General features: G+C 42.7%; 1 long non-coding RNA gene across 1 annotated transcript; it reads right to left on the reverse strand.

Annotated features, from left to right (window-relative positions):
* Nucleotides 1–3,802: 3,802 nt before the first annotated feature.
* Nucleotides 3,803–11,877, reverse strand: LOC129480377 (uncharacterized). The gene is made up of 3 exons (XR_008657022.1): nucleotides 11,849–11,877; nucleotides 5,643–5,698; nucleotides 3,803–4,252 (listed from the first exon to the last, which is right to left on the reverse strand). It is a non-coding gene; the product is annotated as an uncharacterized lncRNA (long non-coding RNA).
* Between the last annotated feature and the right edge of the window lie 3,842 nt (nucleotides 11,878–15,719).

Below are 15,719 nucleotides of genomic sequence, written 5' to 3' on the forward strand. Positions count from 1 at the left end.
AAAGAGTTTTGGCCCCAGTCATCAAGTAAGTTACTCCCCACTGTCAAGTCACCCCCAAGTTGTGACCCCATATATCATGGAGCAGAGACGAAGTATCCCCACTGTATTCTGTCCAAATTCTTGCCCCACAGAATCCAGGAACATAATAAGATAGTTGTTTTATGCCATTAAGTTTTGGGATAGTTTGTTACATGGAATACCAACCTGAACAGATGTATGGAAACAACTTTTCTTCACCTTTCAGATTAGTTGAAAACAATACAATTTGGAGACAAGAGCTAATTAGCAATTGAGTTAAGCTATGACCGTTAAAAAGACTTAACTTCAGGGCAAAATGTAAGGTTCAGTAGAAGGGTGGCAACATGAGAGCCCAAGTACAGAGACATCTGTATGGTTTTTGCTCTGTTGTTGTTTTCTTTTGCAAATTGCATATCTCTGAGGAGAACATTAAAGAGCTCATTAGGCAGTATAAATACAGCTAGACACAGTAAGCATAAATTTTACCTTTGAGTTTTTTCCCCCACTTAAAAAATATTTGCAATTACAAAAAAAATTCAAACAGAGAAATACAGGAAGTAATGAGACATCTAAGTTTTCTCCCCTACCACCCAGAATTCACCCAAAGTTAACATTTTTGGACATTTCGTAGATTTTATTTATTTATTTATTTATTTTTGAGATAGGGTCTCACTCTGTTGCCCAGGCTGAAGTGCAGTGATGTTATCTTGGCTCACTGTAACCTCTGCCTCCCGGATTCAAGTGATCCTCCTGCCTCAGCCTTCCAAGTAGCTGGGATTACAAGCATGTGCCACCCCACCTGGCTAATTTTTGTATTTTTAAGTAGAGACGGGATTTCACCATGTTGGCCAGGCTGGTCTCGAACTCCTGGCCTCAAGTGATCCACCCGCCTTGGCCTCCCAAAGTGCTGGGATTCCAGGTGTCAGCCACCACGCCTGGCCGACATTTTTTGCTTCATATCTATTCTTACTTAAGAAATAAGCTGCCAGATACATTTAGAGTTTCCTCGTCCTACCCAATTCCATTTTATCCCATCCCCAGAGGTAGCCACTATCCTGAAGTTAATGTTTCTCCCTTGCTTTCACCTTTTCATTACTTTAAACATAAATAGTTCTGAGGCTGGGCGCAGTGGCTCATGCCTGTAATCCCAACAATTTGGGAGGCCGAGGCAGGCGGATTACTTGAGCCCAGGAATTCAAGACCAGTCTGGGCAACATGGCAAAAGCCTGTCTCTACAAAAAATACAAAAAAAAAATTAGCTGAGAGTGGTGGCATGCAACTGCACTCCCAGCTACTCTGGAGGATGAGGTGGGAGGATCATTTGAGCCAGGGAGATCAAGGCTGCAGTGAGCAATGATAGCACCACTGCACTCCAGCCTGAGTGACAGAGTAAGACACTTTCTCGAAAAAAAAAAAAAGTTCTGAAAGTTATAAAGTTACCTTATAATTGCATTTATTGAGAGCTAGTTTTGATGATTCTGTCTTCATTCAATAAGTTGATTTGGTGAAGACAAGACAGACAAATGCTTGCTGTCTCATTTACTAATGGATTAAAACTTCTAGGATACGTGCTCTCCATCTAGTGGTAAAAACGGGATAACCCTAGGTGCACTTACGTCTGATATAGAGGAATGAACACACACCAAGGGCCTTCTGTGGACAGGACACTCCTCTGGTCTCTGTGTGGGAGACACAAATGAAGAGAAGATAGACTCTGGCCCTCAGGGTGCTAAATCTACGGAACATTGACCACGTGGTCAACAACCACATGAGGGACATAGAGGCCTAGAGAGGTCAAAGAAATTGCTCCAGGTCCAACAACAAGTAATTGGCAGAGCCGTGAGCCAAACTCTGACCTTTCTGACTTCGAAGCCCATTCTCTAAACTGTGATGCTTGATAGTACTTTTAAACATTATTTTCATATCGAAACAAGTATAGATTTCTTGTGGAGCAGAATATAAATTTTCATGAATTGTAAGGATTTAAAAGAAGAGCTTTCAAATAAATTTGGCCTGTTTCTTGGATGGCTCTAAACCCTCAAATCCAGGAGTTTCTGCCTTTAAAGGTCCCGGGGAGGAAAATGTTGAGAAGCCCTTCTTGGGGATGACCTTCTAGCATAGAGCAAGGGAAGGTTCAGAGCGGGAAGCATGGCACTTGAAAGAGCACCAGTAACAGTGATATTGAAAAATGTTAACACCTGGATCAGCTGCACACTGACTAATAGAAAAGAGCGTTGGCCAAATAGTCCAAACACTGAGCATAGCAAACAGCTTAGCTTTAACTATGCTTAGCATCTTCTTCCTGAAAAAAGAAGGCTATATGTCCTAGGTAAGGAACAGGGACCTAAAGAAGGGTGAAAATTTAATAAACTACCTACTGGAAATTTCTTTCATGGTTTCCAAACCTGCTCTTCCTCTTCTATGTTCCAGCCTTCATTAGTCTCCCAAATTAGAAACCTTAATGTCATCCTCGACTTAATTTCTCGATTGGAGTAGAATCCAATCTTGATTTCTCCTGCTTACTTCATTGGTCCCCTGGTTGTACTTCGAGGGATAGAGAGAGAATTAAGTGTGCCTGGAGCAAAAAGACCAGAAAATATGAGTCCACTGAAAAGGAAATTTTCTAGATTGAAGAGCAGGTAGAATTAGTTGGGATATGGTTTGGGCAAAGAAGTGGTAAGAGCATAGTGAGTGAGGATGAGAACACACTCCTGCACACACTCAATCAGTGAGGTCAGAGAGCACAAGAGGAAAGGTCAGGTTACAGAGGGTGTGGAAGGCCATCTGCGCAGCTTATGGTCTATTCTAAGGGCAGTTGGAGGCTGTTGGAGGATTTTAGGCAGAGGGGGAGGGGCATGTAGCAAGATATGATTCATGTTTTCAAAAGATTACTCTGACTGCAATAATGAATTATAGGATAGCAAGACTGGAAGCAGCACCAGGAAATTTTACAGATGTAGAGAAGCAAGACAGTGCTAGTTTGGGTGGGAGCAGTGGTGAATATGGAGACAAGAGAAGATATTTTGAATATGATCATAGGTAGAGTCCATAGGGAGCCCTCTGATATTATCTAGTTCCACTTCACCTTACAGATGAGAACTTTGGGGTCCAGAGAAGTAAAGAAATGTTGTGTCACCATCTATAGATGGCAGAGCTACCACTCTGATGTGAGCTCTTGATTTCCAGCCTAAAACACTTCCCGTTATACCATACTACTTTATGTATTGTTTTGTGTGTGCTCGCTGTTATTCTTCTGCCAGATTATAAATTTTCTGAAAGCAGAGAAGTCGCCTTAAATGTGAACAACTGATAAACTTTTTGTTTGCAAAGGCTGTGGCCAAGGTACATTGTAGGTGAAATGTAGACATAGTCCTACAGTCCCAGGATCACTCAAACCCAGGCACATAGAGGAAGCTCACTGACATTTCTTAAATCAAAATGAAGTTGAATTACATACAAAGGTTCCAGTCTGTGGAAAACCAAATCCCATTGGAGATTCAGACTCCAAGAGAAAGTTCAGATTCTTGCTTGAGTTATGAGAAGGGGAAATTCTAGAGGAAACCCACATTAGTTCTTTATGGAGGAGAAGGTAATTGCCCTTGCAGAAACTGTCCCAACTGACCCCAAATTGGAAAGCATTTGCACACTCCCTTCCCTCAACTCAGGGAGGAGTTTTACATGGGCTTAGTGGAGGGTCCACATACCCTTCTTCAAGACCTGGCAATACAGACTCTGATGGAAAGGGCAAATGGATTACAAATAGCTCCAGGGAACTCTCTTTTCACTTCTGCCTCTAGACTGATAAAACAGCATTGGCTGAGCTATCATTTTGGGTGTTGTTTTTATCCAGAGGAATATGCAGAGCCAAGTGGAAGCCCAGGGGAAAGCAACTCTGGGGACCGGCTTCTTATACCTAGCTCTTGCTTAGGCCTCTGGCTAAAATAAAGGAAAATGGGAGAGAAACATTGAGTTTATAAATGATTTGATCTGATTCACTAAGGTAAATGAGCAGAAAGGGATTAAGGATAAAACCAGATATAAATCATTATCAGAGATTAAGTCATAACTGGAAATAACAAGTGTTCATTTAACTCAGCCATTTCCAGTGTTATTTCATTCAGGAGTCCAAGCTTGACAGGAAACAACTGGAGAGAGGTACGGATTGGGTGCAGGTGAGGAAACCCTCTCCATCTGGGATAGTTGGCAGCATCAAACACAGCCATCTGGAAAATCTCTAATAAGAAGATGCCACTTGGTTTCAGAGAAAATGCCAAACATTTGTGTCTGTTATTAATCATGAAGTTATTGAAAATTAGCTTTGAGTAGCTTGGGTACCAATGATCAATGAATTAAAGGTCATTCCCTATATCTTATATTCGCCCTTTGTCTAGGTGTGTGCAGTGTTGGGTAAGGTCCTCCTTAGGACAGATCTATTTCCTTGTGCTTTCAGCCTCTCATTCTGTGTCCCTCTCCCTCTTTCTCTGGCACCTGTTGCTTTCTTGCTCCAATGAGGGTGTTTGGAACTCCTAACCAGGTTTGCCCACCGATCGATGTCCTATATTCCTAGATTATTCCTTTACTCTTCATTGATTCCACAAATCCTCCCACTTCCTCAGCACACTGATCTCATGAACCCATTTGGAGGAAAACAATCTGATTGACCTTATTTATGCTATGAGTTGGTGACTTACGCATTAAGATATGCGTTTTTCAAATGGATAGATCTTAATAGTGGGACAATGTGGGAACAAGGGCCACCCCTTGCATTCCTAATATTGTCATGTACTTTTTTTATTGCCCTTATATAGCTTTTAATCACATAATTGTATAGTGAACTAGTTAATTTCTTTCTTTGAATTAGATGACAAGCTTAGGACAGTAAGGCCCATGACTGTGTGCATTTCTCAGCCCAAAGCCCCATGACTAGGCCAAAAGGGAGACGAGGGAATACTTCTTGTATGAATGAATGAACGACAAATGAATGAATTGAATTTTCAAGTACAGGTAAGACAAATCTTTTTCATATCTGCTCCAAAGCACAAAAACCAACCAAACAAATAAGACCCTGAAATTGTGAAAATTGAAAGATTCTTGTAGGGAGCTAAACAATTGCTATTTTTTTTTTAAATCATAGCACTGTGTAGAGATTTCTTGAAATTTATAAAGGAGGAGAGACTTCATTGGGGCTGACAGGTAGGTTCAAGGAAGCAAGGCCCAATTACTTAATACCCTTTGCTTTCAGGGCATCATTCTCCTCAGATAAGAAAATAAATCAATATCATTCATTCCCACCTCCTTCCCCACTGCTCTGATGAGACGAATGATTTGGAAACAGAACCTCCAGCCTGAGCCCTGTGTTTCCAGCTCCCCAACTGGCAATCCTGCCACCCACCCCTCCCACTCCTATCCCTTCCCCCATGCAGACCCTCTTTTTCTCTGGCTTCCTTGGTGATGAGATATGGGAGTGGGATGTTGTACATAACATTTGCCAATTTAGCATGAGCTCAGCCTGTGCTGCAGAGGTGTCCTTGTTCTGCCTGGGTTTCTATGAAAAGGAGATAATTTAGGTAAAAGTGCCTGGTGCATAGTAGGAACTCTTAACATGAGACTTCTTTTCCTCCTACCTTCTTAGTTCATTAAAACACTTCTGAACCACTGCTGCGCAGCAAGCATCTCTGGCCTAAAAAAGAGGTTAAAATGTTCATAATTAATTAAACTGAAAGACAGTAAACTGGGATTAGAAATGTACATATGTCTATATGTGAAAAGGAGCTAAGAAATTCTAAGTGGCAGTAGCCTGTAATTCCCTAGAGTGGAGGACTCTGAAAGAGGGTGATTTATCTTTGAGCATCGCTCAGGTGCCTTTTTTATAGAGTCCTGCTGTTGCTATGGAAATCGCGTCTGTAGAAATGTGTGCAAATCTAGAATAGATTGCCAGTTGCATGAATAGGGAAGTGTGGGCAAGGGGCAGGCAGACTGACACCTGTCAGTCTCCAGCACTGGTCCTGAAGAGAAAGAATTGGAATGTGATTGAGGAACATGGAGAGAGTGCTGTGAGGCAGGCACCACCATAGATAGCTCAGTGTCTGAGGGACTCCAAGACCATCTAGAATCTCCCATCTCCACTCTACTACTTAGGGTGATATTATTATGTCTGTTATCTTAGCGTTTCTAATAGAATAATAAATAAATAATGCTATTAATATAGCATCCCCTTTCACTGTCAATGTTACCCTGGTTTAGCTGATAAACCGAATAGTCACACGATCACTACAGAATATAATTTCCCTCATAAAATGAAAAAAGCCAACTGGAAATGATCCTGTCACACCTTTGATGATATTTTATGCGCAGGACTTAAGTCATTTATAAAGTTATTTTCCAGGTAAGAACTATGTCTCCCTTTCTGTGCACTTCTCCCACAGCTTCAATTGAACAGCTATGCTTCATACCCACCCCCAGAAAGGAACAATTATCTTTTATCTTCTCACAAGGAAAAACGAAAGTTGTACTGAGTCACGGAACTGGAGATCTGCTAGGCTGTCTCACTAGTGAAGTGACCAGCTCTTACATATCAGCCTTCCAGACTACATATTTCAAATTTGCACCACAAGGAAAAAATAAATGACTGCCTATAGTCAACCCTATGAGGGTGGACCATTCAGTTTCTTGCTGTGAGCAACTTAAATAAAAAAGTGATGTGTTGAAAGGACACTGGAGACATACAGAATCCCTGGGGGGAGGTTGGAGAACCAGATATAGACAGTGACAGGCAAAAAGTGGGCCTGGGCAGCTAGACCACAGCCAAGATCAATGTCACAGTTGTCCTATTCAGACACTGAATGCCTCTGCCAGTGGGCATTGAACCCCACTGGTCCACCATGGTGGGCACCGTGACCATGACTGCCCCACAGACTGGCTGGTGTTGCCACTTTTGCTGGCACTAACAGATGGATAATCCATGATTCCTCCTTCTTTGCCTAATTAGCTTCAGGTTCTAAGCCCCAGATGTGTGCATCTGATGGGCCAAGCCTACTCTGGGTGCACAGGCTTTAGTAGCAAGCAAGGCTGGAAGAGTGAATATCAGCACTTTTTGGCTTCTACAGAAGAAAGTGGTTTTTGTCTACAATCATAAGAAAGAAATTATTTATTTATTTATTTATTTATTTATTTATTTATTTATTTTAAGACAGGGTCTCACTGTGTCACTCAGTCTGGAATGCTGTGTCACAATCATAGCTCACTGCAACTTGGAACTCCTGGGCTTAAGCAATCCTCTTGCCTCAGCTTCCCAAATAGCTGGGACTACAGGTACACTACTGGCTACTTATTCTTATTTTTTATTTCTGTAGATACAGGGTCTTGCTACGCTGCCCAGGCTGGTCTCGAACTCCTGGCTTCAGGCAATCTTCCCACCTTAGCCTCTCAACGTATTGGGATTACAGGCATGAACCACTGAGCCCAGCCAAAAAGAAATTCAAATGCTCCACAGCCTAAATATATCTGCTACATGGGGAGATGATGAGAATTAAATCTGAGAATGTCAAGGGCCTCTATATATAGTTTTCAGAAATAAGATCTCTTAATGTCTATCGAAATCAATGTCAAATGTTTCAAAATAAGGCCTTAAAGCAGGAGTCTCTCAGATTTCTAGAAAGGGGAGATAATTTTTAATTGTCCATGGCTTTGGGTCTAATGCTAAAAGGGGAAAGGGAAAGGAGGAAGAAAGGCTACTACTTAAAATTCCTGGGGACAGGGAAGTTCACAGTCCTGGATGGAAGAAGGGGAACATCTGCCAATTTTGCACCATCATCTGCCAGAAATTCCAAGCAATCACAGAGAAAGGATGTAATGGAAGGATGGAAAGGTATTGAGCTGAGGTCCAGAATTCTAATCACAGACAGAAGGTAAGAATGTGGCCCATAGTAGAGGAGAAGAATTCCATGGTGAGCTGAGTGTCACAAGCGAGTGGTGTTCTCCAGAAATCTTGAGCACCTGGGTGGTTCATGGACCAGGCTGTGACTCAGAGGCAGGCTTTAGGAAAGAGGGACACATGGATGATGATTTGAGCCAAAAAACACAGGAAGGGTCATCTAATTATGGGACAGGCCAGCTGTCAGGGCAAGAAAATTTGTCAATGTGTCACTTTGCCTGCAAGCAATAGAAACCCAATGCTAATTAGCTCAGGCAAAAAGAGAATTTATTGGAGGAATAAGGGGGTGCCTCATATAACTGCCAACAAAGCGGGGAAGGGGCAGCTCTGACCCAGTGATCAAATGTCCCCAGGGCTGTCTCTGTCTCTCATCTCTACTTCTCTCTGAAGAGCAGAGGCATCCCTACCTTGAATCGGGACCAGCATTCAACCCATCGGGGAACAGGATTGTTCACAGGGCTAAAGTCTTATGCCCGGTGGCTTCTACCTCCAGAGGGGAGATGCTCCTCTTCTTTTAGTTCCAACTCTGTGGAAATAATCTAATGAGCCTGGCCTCCCCAGGTCAGATGTCCCAGTTTAACTTTCTGACCATTTTAAAAGGCAATTGCTAGTTGTAGGCAAATAGCTAACATTGTTACCTACTCCTGGGGTGATCGATTGTGGATAGAGAGGTGGGGTCCTGATCAATCCACCTTGGGTTCATTCTCCTCTGGATCTGTCAGACACGCATGTAACAGGGCCGTGTAAAACAGACACAGCCCTGGAGTTTCATCTCCCTGAGTCCTTGCTGTTCTCAGAGAAGGAAAAATCACTGCGAGCTTCAGTTGGTGTCTGTTACATCCAAGAATCTGGATGGGAATTGGAGCACAGAGATTTTTCCTGGGAGGAAACAGGTAGGAGCCCCAATATTATATACCGTGTTTTGCCATTCCTGATAATAAGGCAGTTGGCTTGAGAGAACAGTATCACCGGGAGCCCCTGAAGGGCCGGGACAATGCCTCATCACTGCTGAGTATATCCCAGGATGCTTGTGAGCAATCCACGATGGTGGGGTTGAAGGGGGCTTTTTACAAACTTGATCTTATAAAGTGCTGGTGAGCATGGGCAAGTGCCCACTGTGCTGACCTGACAATGGGGAGGACTTGAGCTTAGGGAGGCCCTGTGGCAGGGACGACAGGCACCAAAGCCGCCTAAGAGCCAAGGATGTTGGTTGTTGCTTGGAACTGTCAAAATGTAAAGGTAGCTTACCTTTCCTGCCTACTGGTCGCTCCTAGTTAACACACCTAAGGCCACCCAATTCACATTTGAAAACGAAAAACGTGGTCAGTCTCTGTTTATATCCCAAGCAACTACCATGAGGGATTCTTGATGGCACTGACTTAATCGTACAGTTGTTTTGATATCACACAGACAACCACAGTTTTTAGTTTGGAAAAAATTTATGTGTGCATTGACCTGACGCCAGCTGATGGCAGCTTCATCTCCTGGCCTGGCTGGGCTTTGCTGAAACCAGACCCTAAAAAGTATACTTGTGATATTAAACTTGTATTTCTTAGTGTTGGAAGAATTTTCACTTTCTAAACAGAGCTGGATAAGTGGAAAAGGACAGTGGGAAACTCCTGAAAAATTGTAGTTGAGTTTATGCTTCACTGCTCATTAGAGCAGAGACTGGCATCCGCCTCCTAACTTGTATGTGCCACTGAACATTTTATGTGAAGTTCTGTTTCAGGGACTCAGTTAAACCTGTGTTTCACCCAGCTCTCTCTACATGATAAGTCATGGTCTAACAGCCTTCTTCCATGGCAAAATAAAGCTCCATGAGTGGATTCAACCATGATTTGCTACTTGAAAATGCCTCAGAGTCATCTTTTCCTATTTCTACTTTTACTTAAGTTTCTGTCTTTTGGACACATTCTTAATTTTTTTAATTAAAACTCTATCCTTTTAGGGATATATGTCAACATATCAACTGCTTTGTCACATTCTTTGCTAATGCCAATGTCATCAGAATTTAAAAAGCTGAAGTGAGGAATTGCGTTTTGGAATGAAAGCCACGTGAGCAGTAAGGGCAGCCAGCCAGAACCTTCTGGGGAAGCGAATGAAAGCAGAACTGTGGTGGAAGCGTTTAAATCCCCTTTACAGTTCCCATCATCCTCCCCCATTTCCCAGCCTCTAGGGCCGACTGGAACAAAGGTGGTGTCATATTCCCTGGGCACACTGCCTGCCACTGCACTTTTGTTTTTTCCCGTTTTTTTTTTTTTTTTTTTTAGAGCAGTTTTAGGTTCACAGTAAAATTGCGAGGAAGGTACAGAGACTTCTTTCCTATATACTCCCTGCCCCAACACAGGCACAACCTCCCCCATGACCAGCACTCCCCACCAGAGCAGTGCATGTGTTACATCGTCACATCGTTATCATCCAAAGTCCACAGTTTACACTTGGGTTCATTCTTACTGTTGTCCATTCCACAGTTTGGACAAATACATGATAACATGTATCCTCCATCGTAATATCATACAGAATATCTTCTTCCACTGCTCTTAAAATCCTCTCTGGTCTGCCTATTTAACCCTCTCTTCTCCTGACCTCTGACCTCCATTGATGTTTTCATTGTCTCCACAGTTTTGCCTTTTCCAGGAGATTCTACAGTTGGAATCATGCAGTATGGACCCTTACTGGATTGGCTTCTTTCACTTAGTCATGCGCATTTAAGTTTCCCTATGTCTTTCCATGGCTTGAAATGATAGCTCATTTCCTGCCACCATACTTTTAGTGTAAGCACCAAGTTTTCATTCTTCCTGCCCCCACCTTGACAAAGCATACATCTTAGAATCATTTCCTTGCCACCAACTTCCCCTGTGTGGGTGAGAGAAAATCAGATTACACACCAAAGTCTAAACATCGTGCTTCTCCACTGGTTTCCTGGTACCCAGTGTCCTCCTGGGCTTCGAGATTTCCTGTTTGAAAACCAAATGTGTTTGCCACCTTGTGGTCTGTATTTTTAAATTTGTTTTTAGCCTGATATTGTTATCAATAAATTCATTGCCTAGGGCCATAAGTGTAAGTGTGCGCCACGTATTTGTCCTTGTTTGGGATTTCCATTCCGTTTAACAATGACGGTTAAAGTTACGAGGCTATTCATATTGGACATTTGTACATCAGAAATACAGAAATGTCTCTCAAAACCCTGCATATCAGAATAGTTAGCAGCAGCATGTGGAAAAGTATCCAAGAAGCTATTTCATTTCCATGGCAGCCAGGACCCAGATACGAAAGCTTTATAGATTAAAATCAATGCCTGAATTGCATTCAGAAAGTCTGAATTGCCTGTCAGACTTCAGGACCAGCGGCTCAATGTGATAAATGAGGTGGAGGGCTGCATCCAGGCAAGGGAGTGCGTGCGGCATTAGCCAGCACTTTGGATCCTTTTTCAAGGCAAATACCAAATGGAACGAATTACTGGGAAACAGCAAATGAATGTCAAGAATTTGAGATGCGAGGATTATAATTTACTAATTACTGGGAAAAGATGAACACAAAGTCAATGTGTGAAAGAATGTGGTGGGGGGAAGGCTAGATCAGGGAGACAGAGAGTGAGCTGCACAGAAGGCTGCTCCTGTTTTCTGTTTTGATAAAAAGAGATGGATTTTAGAGGCATAGATACCTGGTTGAACTCCCAGCTTGGTCATTACCAGACTGTGTCATAAATTGTAATTAGCATGAAAAGATAAGTATATGAACACCAAGCCTCATACGTGGCACATAGTGGGCAGTCAACAAATGTTTAATCTGCCTTTTCCCAGATTCCATTCTATTCTTTTCTTATTTAGCAAGCAATCTCAGCACTAAGTCATAACGGACTTTGTACAATGATTCAGTGTTGGAGAATGAGCCTACCTTCCTCCCATGGCAGGTCACTGATATTCAAAGACAGTGAAGCAAAGATGCAGAATTGAGAAACTTGCAGAAATGCTATCACAAAGACTGGGTTCACTATAAAACTGCATACATATTATGACGTTTTGATGGCTGTACAGATGTGTCACATGGCAAAATAATGGACCATGGTTTTATTCTCCAGTGCTCTTGCCTCTCTTTTGTGACACTAATGCATTCTCTGAGCCCAGTGGGAGCTAGGCAGAGTAGTCTATCAATCAGATGCTCCCAACAGGGCTACAGCTCTCAAGCAGCCAAGACAGGGACTTCCTAGGGTCTCCTCTCTGCCACCAGGGATAGGAAGGATATCATCTGAAGAGGAACCATGGAGTAATTGAGCAAGATGTGGAAAGGCAGCCAAGAGACACAGATGCTTATGCTGGACACTTGCCAAACAGTTGTGCAAAATGAAGGGGTCAGACTAGAGCATCACTTCTTTCCCTATTTTTACTAGTTCTTTAAGAGACTGTGTAAGGGGAATATACACTCCCCTCCCTTTCTCGGTACTGGTGCCCTCGATTTTTGGATGTGGATATGGGTACTCAGAATGCAGACCACACTGGCCAGTCTTCCTTGCACCTGTGCCATGTGATGAAGTTCTGGACAATGATATGAAAGCATAGGTAATGTGTGCAACTCCTTGGAAGTGTCATTGGAAAGGAGAGTGCTGTCCTTCCTTGTTCTTGCCGGTGTTACGCGTTTGTAATGGCTGGAACTGGAGCAGCCATCTTGGACATGGACGTGGAAGCTACAAGCTGTGGAGGGTAGAACAATGCAACAGAAGGAGACAGGGTTCCTGAGGCTGTCTGGGGCCATGGCCAACCCTAGACTATCTAGATTTCTTTTATGTGTAATAAAGGAAAAAATGTCAGCTATTCTGAATTTTATGTTACTCAAAATTAAACCTTAATCTTAATTAACTAATAGAGATTTTAATAAATGTTCTACTAAAATGGGTCCCTTGGGCAAATAAATCCTGGAAATGTTGTGTATTACAGACTCTTTTTAAAGATTTGCAGTGCACCTTAGCCCATTACAGGCTAGTATCCGTGGGCTCTTGCAACTCAGAGTGTAATCCCTGGAGCAGCAGCATCAATATCACCCAGGAGCTTGTTAGAAATGCAGAATCTGGCCAGGCTCCGTGGCTCGTGCCTGTAATCCCAACATTTTGAAAGGCTGAGGTAGGAAAATCCTGGAGCCCAAGAGTTTAAGACCAGCCTGGGCAACATAGCAAGACCCCATCTCTATTTCTAAAAATGCAGAATTTCAGGCAACCCCAAACCTACTGGGTCAGAATCTACATTTTAACAAGACTCCCAGGTTATTTGTCTGCACATTCATTTGAGAAGCACAACCATAGATTCCAATATGGAAATGGCATCCTATGGTCTTTGAGTCTGGAACAGAAGTAGCAGCATACTGCCAGTGGGTATGTCTGGAGATCCTGGAGCACAGGAATGAGCATGGGTGGTTTTCACAGCCATAGAATGGCCGTGTGCTCTTCAAGCCTGAGGTTGCTGCTATCAACTCCATGAATCCTACAAAAATTTTCAGCTCTGAGTTTTGAGTCATTTTCAGGACCAAGCCATCTTGGTTGTCAATGACTGAGCTAGGAGTTTGTGGCAGACTCTTCCTCCACTCCTGGAGACTTTTGCTTCTGTAGGGATCTGGATCTCTGCCCGGAGTGTCCCCCTGGTGCTGCACACCTTTGTGTCCTACAACTGCTTTTCTTGGCAAGTTACATCTAGATCTACAGGATAGGTGAGAAGGGGTCTTCAGAAGACCCAGCACTATCTGCCAGAGGCCACAGAAGCAGCTGGGTGGGCAAAAACTCTGTCAGTCATTTTTATGCAAAACCTCTGTCCGTCATTTTTATTCTCACATAAGCTCACATATGGGCACCTGGGGGTCTAGCTAACCAGAACATCAGTTGAACTAGGTTGTTTTGTGTGTGTGAAACAGTAACCAATTAGATCATTTCCATTTACTTTTTGCTTTCTGCTTTATCTGGTGATAATATGACAAAGGCATTACTCGCTAGTGGTAAGAATCTTCTTCTCCAGAGCCAGACTTCCTGGGTTTGGCTCCAGGCTCACCATTTGCCAGCTGCAAGACTTTAGTCAAATCACTTAACCTGCATCCTGCCAAGCCTCAGTTCCTTCATCTGTAAAGTGGGGATTAGGGTGGTATCTACCTCCCAGGTTGGTTGTGAGAATTACATATGAAATATATGTGAAGGACTTAGACTTCTTCCTGGCTAATAGGAAACACTACATAACTACAATAAAATTTAAATACACACACACACACACACACACACACACAAGTAATAAGTTATTACCACTATGTTATAATTTAAGGGGTCAAAATCTAAATCGTGAATAAAAATCTAAAAATGAGGAATGAAAAGAAGTACAGGTATGAATTGACAAAGTTTTCAAATCTGTCTCTCCCATGAGTTATTAGCTAAACAAATGACTGTCAGTTTCATTAATGCGAAGCAGACAATTTGAACACACACTTAGTAAATGTCCACTGAGTGCCAAAGTTTGAGGTCCGTGCAGGGCACTGTGGAAATGCAATAATGACAACCCAGTGCTGTGATTCAGTGGAGGAGAAAGAGAGATGCACACATACCGTATTAAAAGACAAATGTAGAAAGTGCTATACAATATTCTGTGAAAGAAGCAATGCACGCCTGCAATTCCAGCACTTTGGGAAGCCAAGGTGGGTGGATTGCTTGAGGCCAGGGGTTTGAGACTGGCCTGAGAAACATGATGAAACTCCATCTCTACCAGCCAGGTGTGATGGTGGTCACCTGTAGTCCCAGCTACTCGGGAGGCTGAGGGAGGAGAATCGCTTGAACCCGGAAGTTGGAGGTTGCAGTGAGCCGAGATTGTTCACTGTACTCCAGCCTGGGCAACAGAAAAAAAAGAAGAAGAAGAAGAAGAAGAAGCAAAACACATCATGATAATAATAGGTACCTGCAGTATAAATCACTTTCATTCTACAAATCAATAGGTGGAGCTTCAAAGATATTAAGAAAATAGCTAAGCTCTCAGACCTGATAAATGAAAGAGATGGGATTCAAACTCAGGTCTTCCTGATGTCAGAGTCCTTGCTTTCTCTGCCACACTAGATTGACTACAAAACTTAACAGGCACTTCATAGAGAAGGTAACATTTCAACTTGACCTCGAAAGATAAGTTGGATATTTTGTATATATACTTTAAGTTCTAGGGTACATGTGTACAACGTGCAGGTTTGTTACATATATATACGTATGCCATGTTGGCGTGCTGCACCCATTAACTCGTCATTTACATTAGGTATATCTCCTAATGCTGTCCCTCCCCTCTCCCCCCGCCCCACAACAGGCCCTGGTGTGTGATGTTCCCCTTCCTGTGTCCAAGTGTTCTCATTGTTCAATTCCCACCTATGAGTGAGAACATGTGGTGTTTGGTTTTTTGTCCTTGTGATAGTTTGCTCAGAATGATGGTTTCCAGCTTCATCCATGTCCCTACAAAGGACATGAACTCATCCTTTTTTATGGCTGCATGGTATTCCATGGTGTATATGTGCCACATTTTCTTAATCCAGTCTATCATTGATGGACATTTGGGTTGGTTCCAAGTCTTTGCTATTGTAAATAGTGCCACAATAAACATACGTGTGCATGTGTCTTTACAGCAGCATGATTTACAACCCTTTGGGTATATACCCAGTAATGGGATGGCTAGGTCTAGTGGTATTTCTAGTTCTAGATCCTTGAGGAATCGCCACACTCTCTTCCGCAATGGTTGAACTAGTTTACAGTCCCACCAGAAAGATG

The sequence above is a fragment of the Symphalangus syndactylus genome, chromosome 4 (assembly GCF_028878055.3).
Source record: "Symphalangus syndactylus isolate Jambi chromosome 4, NHGRI_mSymSyn1-v2.1_pri, whole genome shotgun sequence".
NCBI classification, from domain to species: domain Eukaryota; kingdom Metazoa; phylum Chordata; class Mammalia; order Primates; family Hylobatidae; genus Symphalangus; species Symphalangus syndactylus.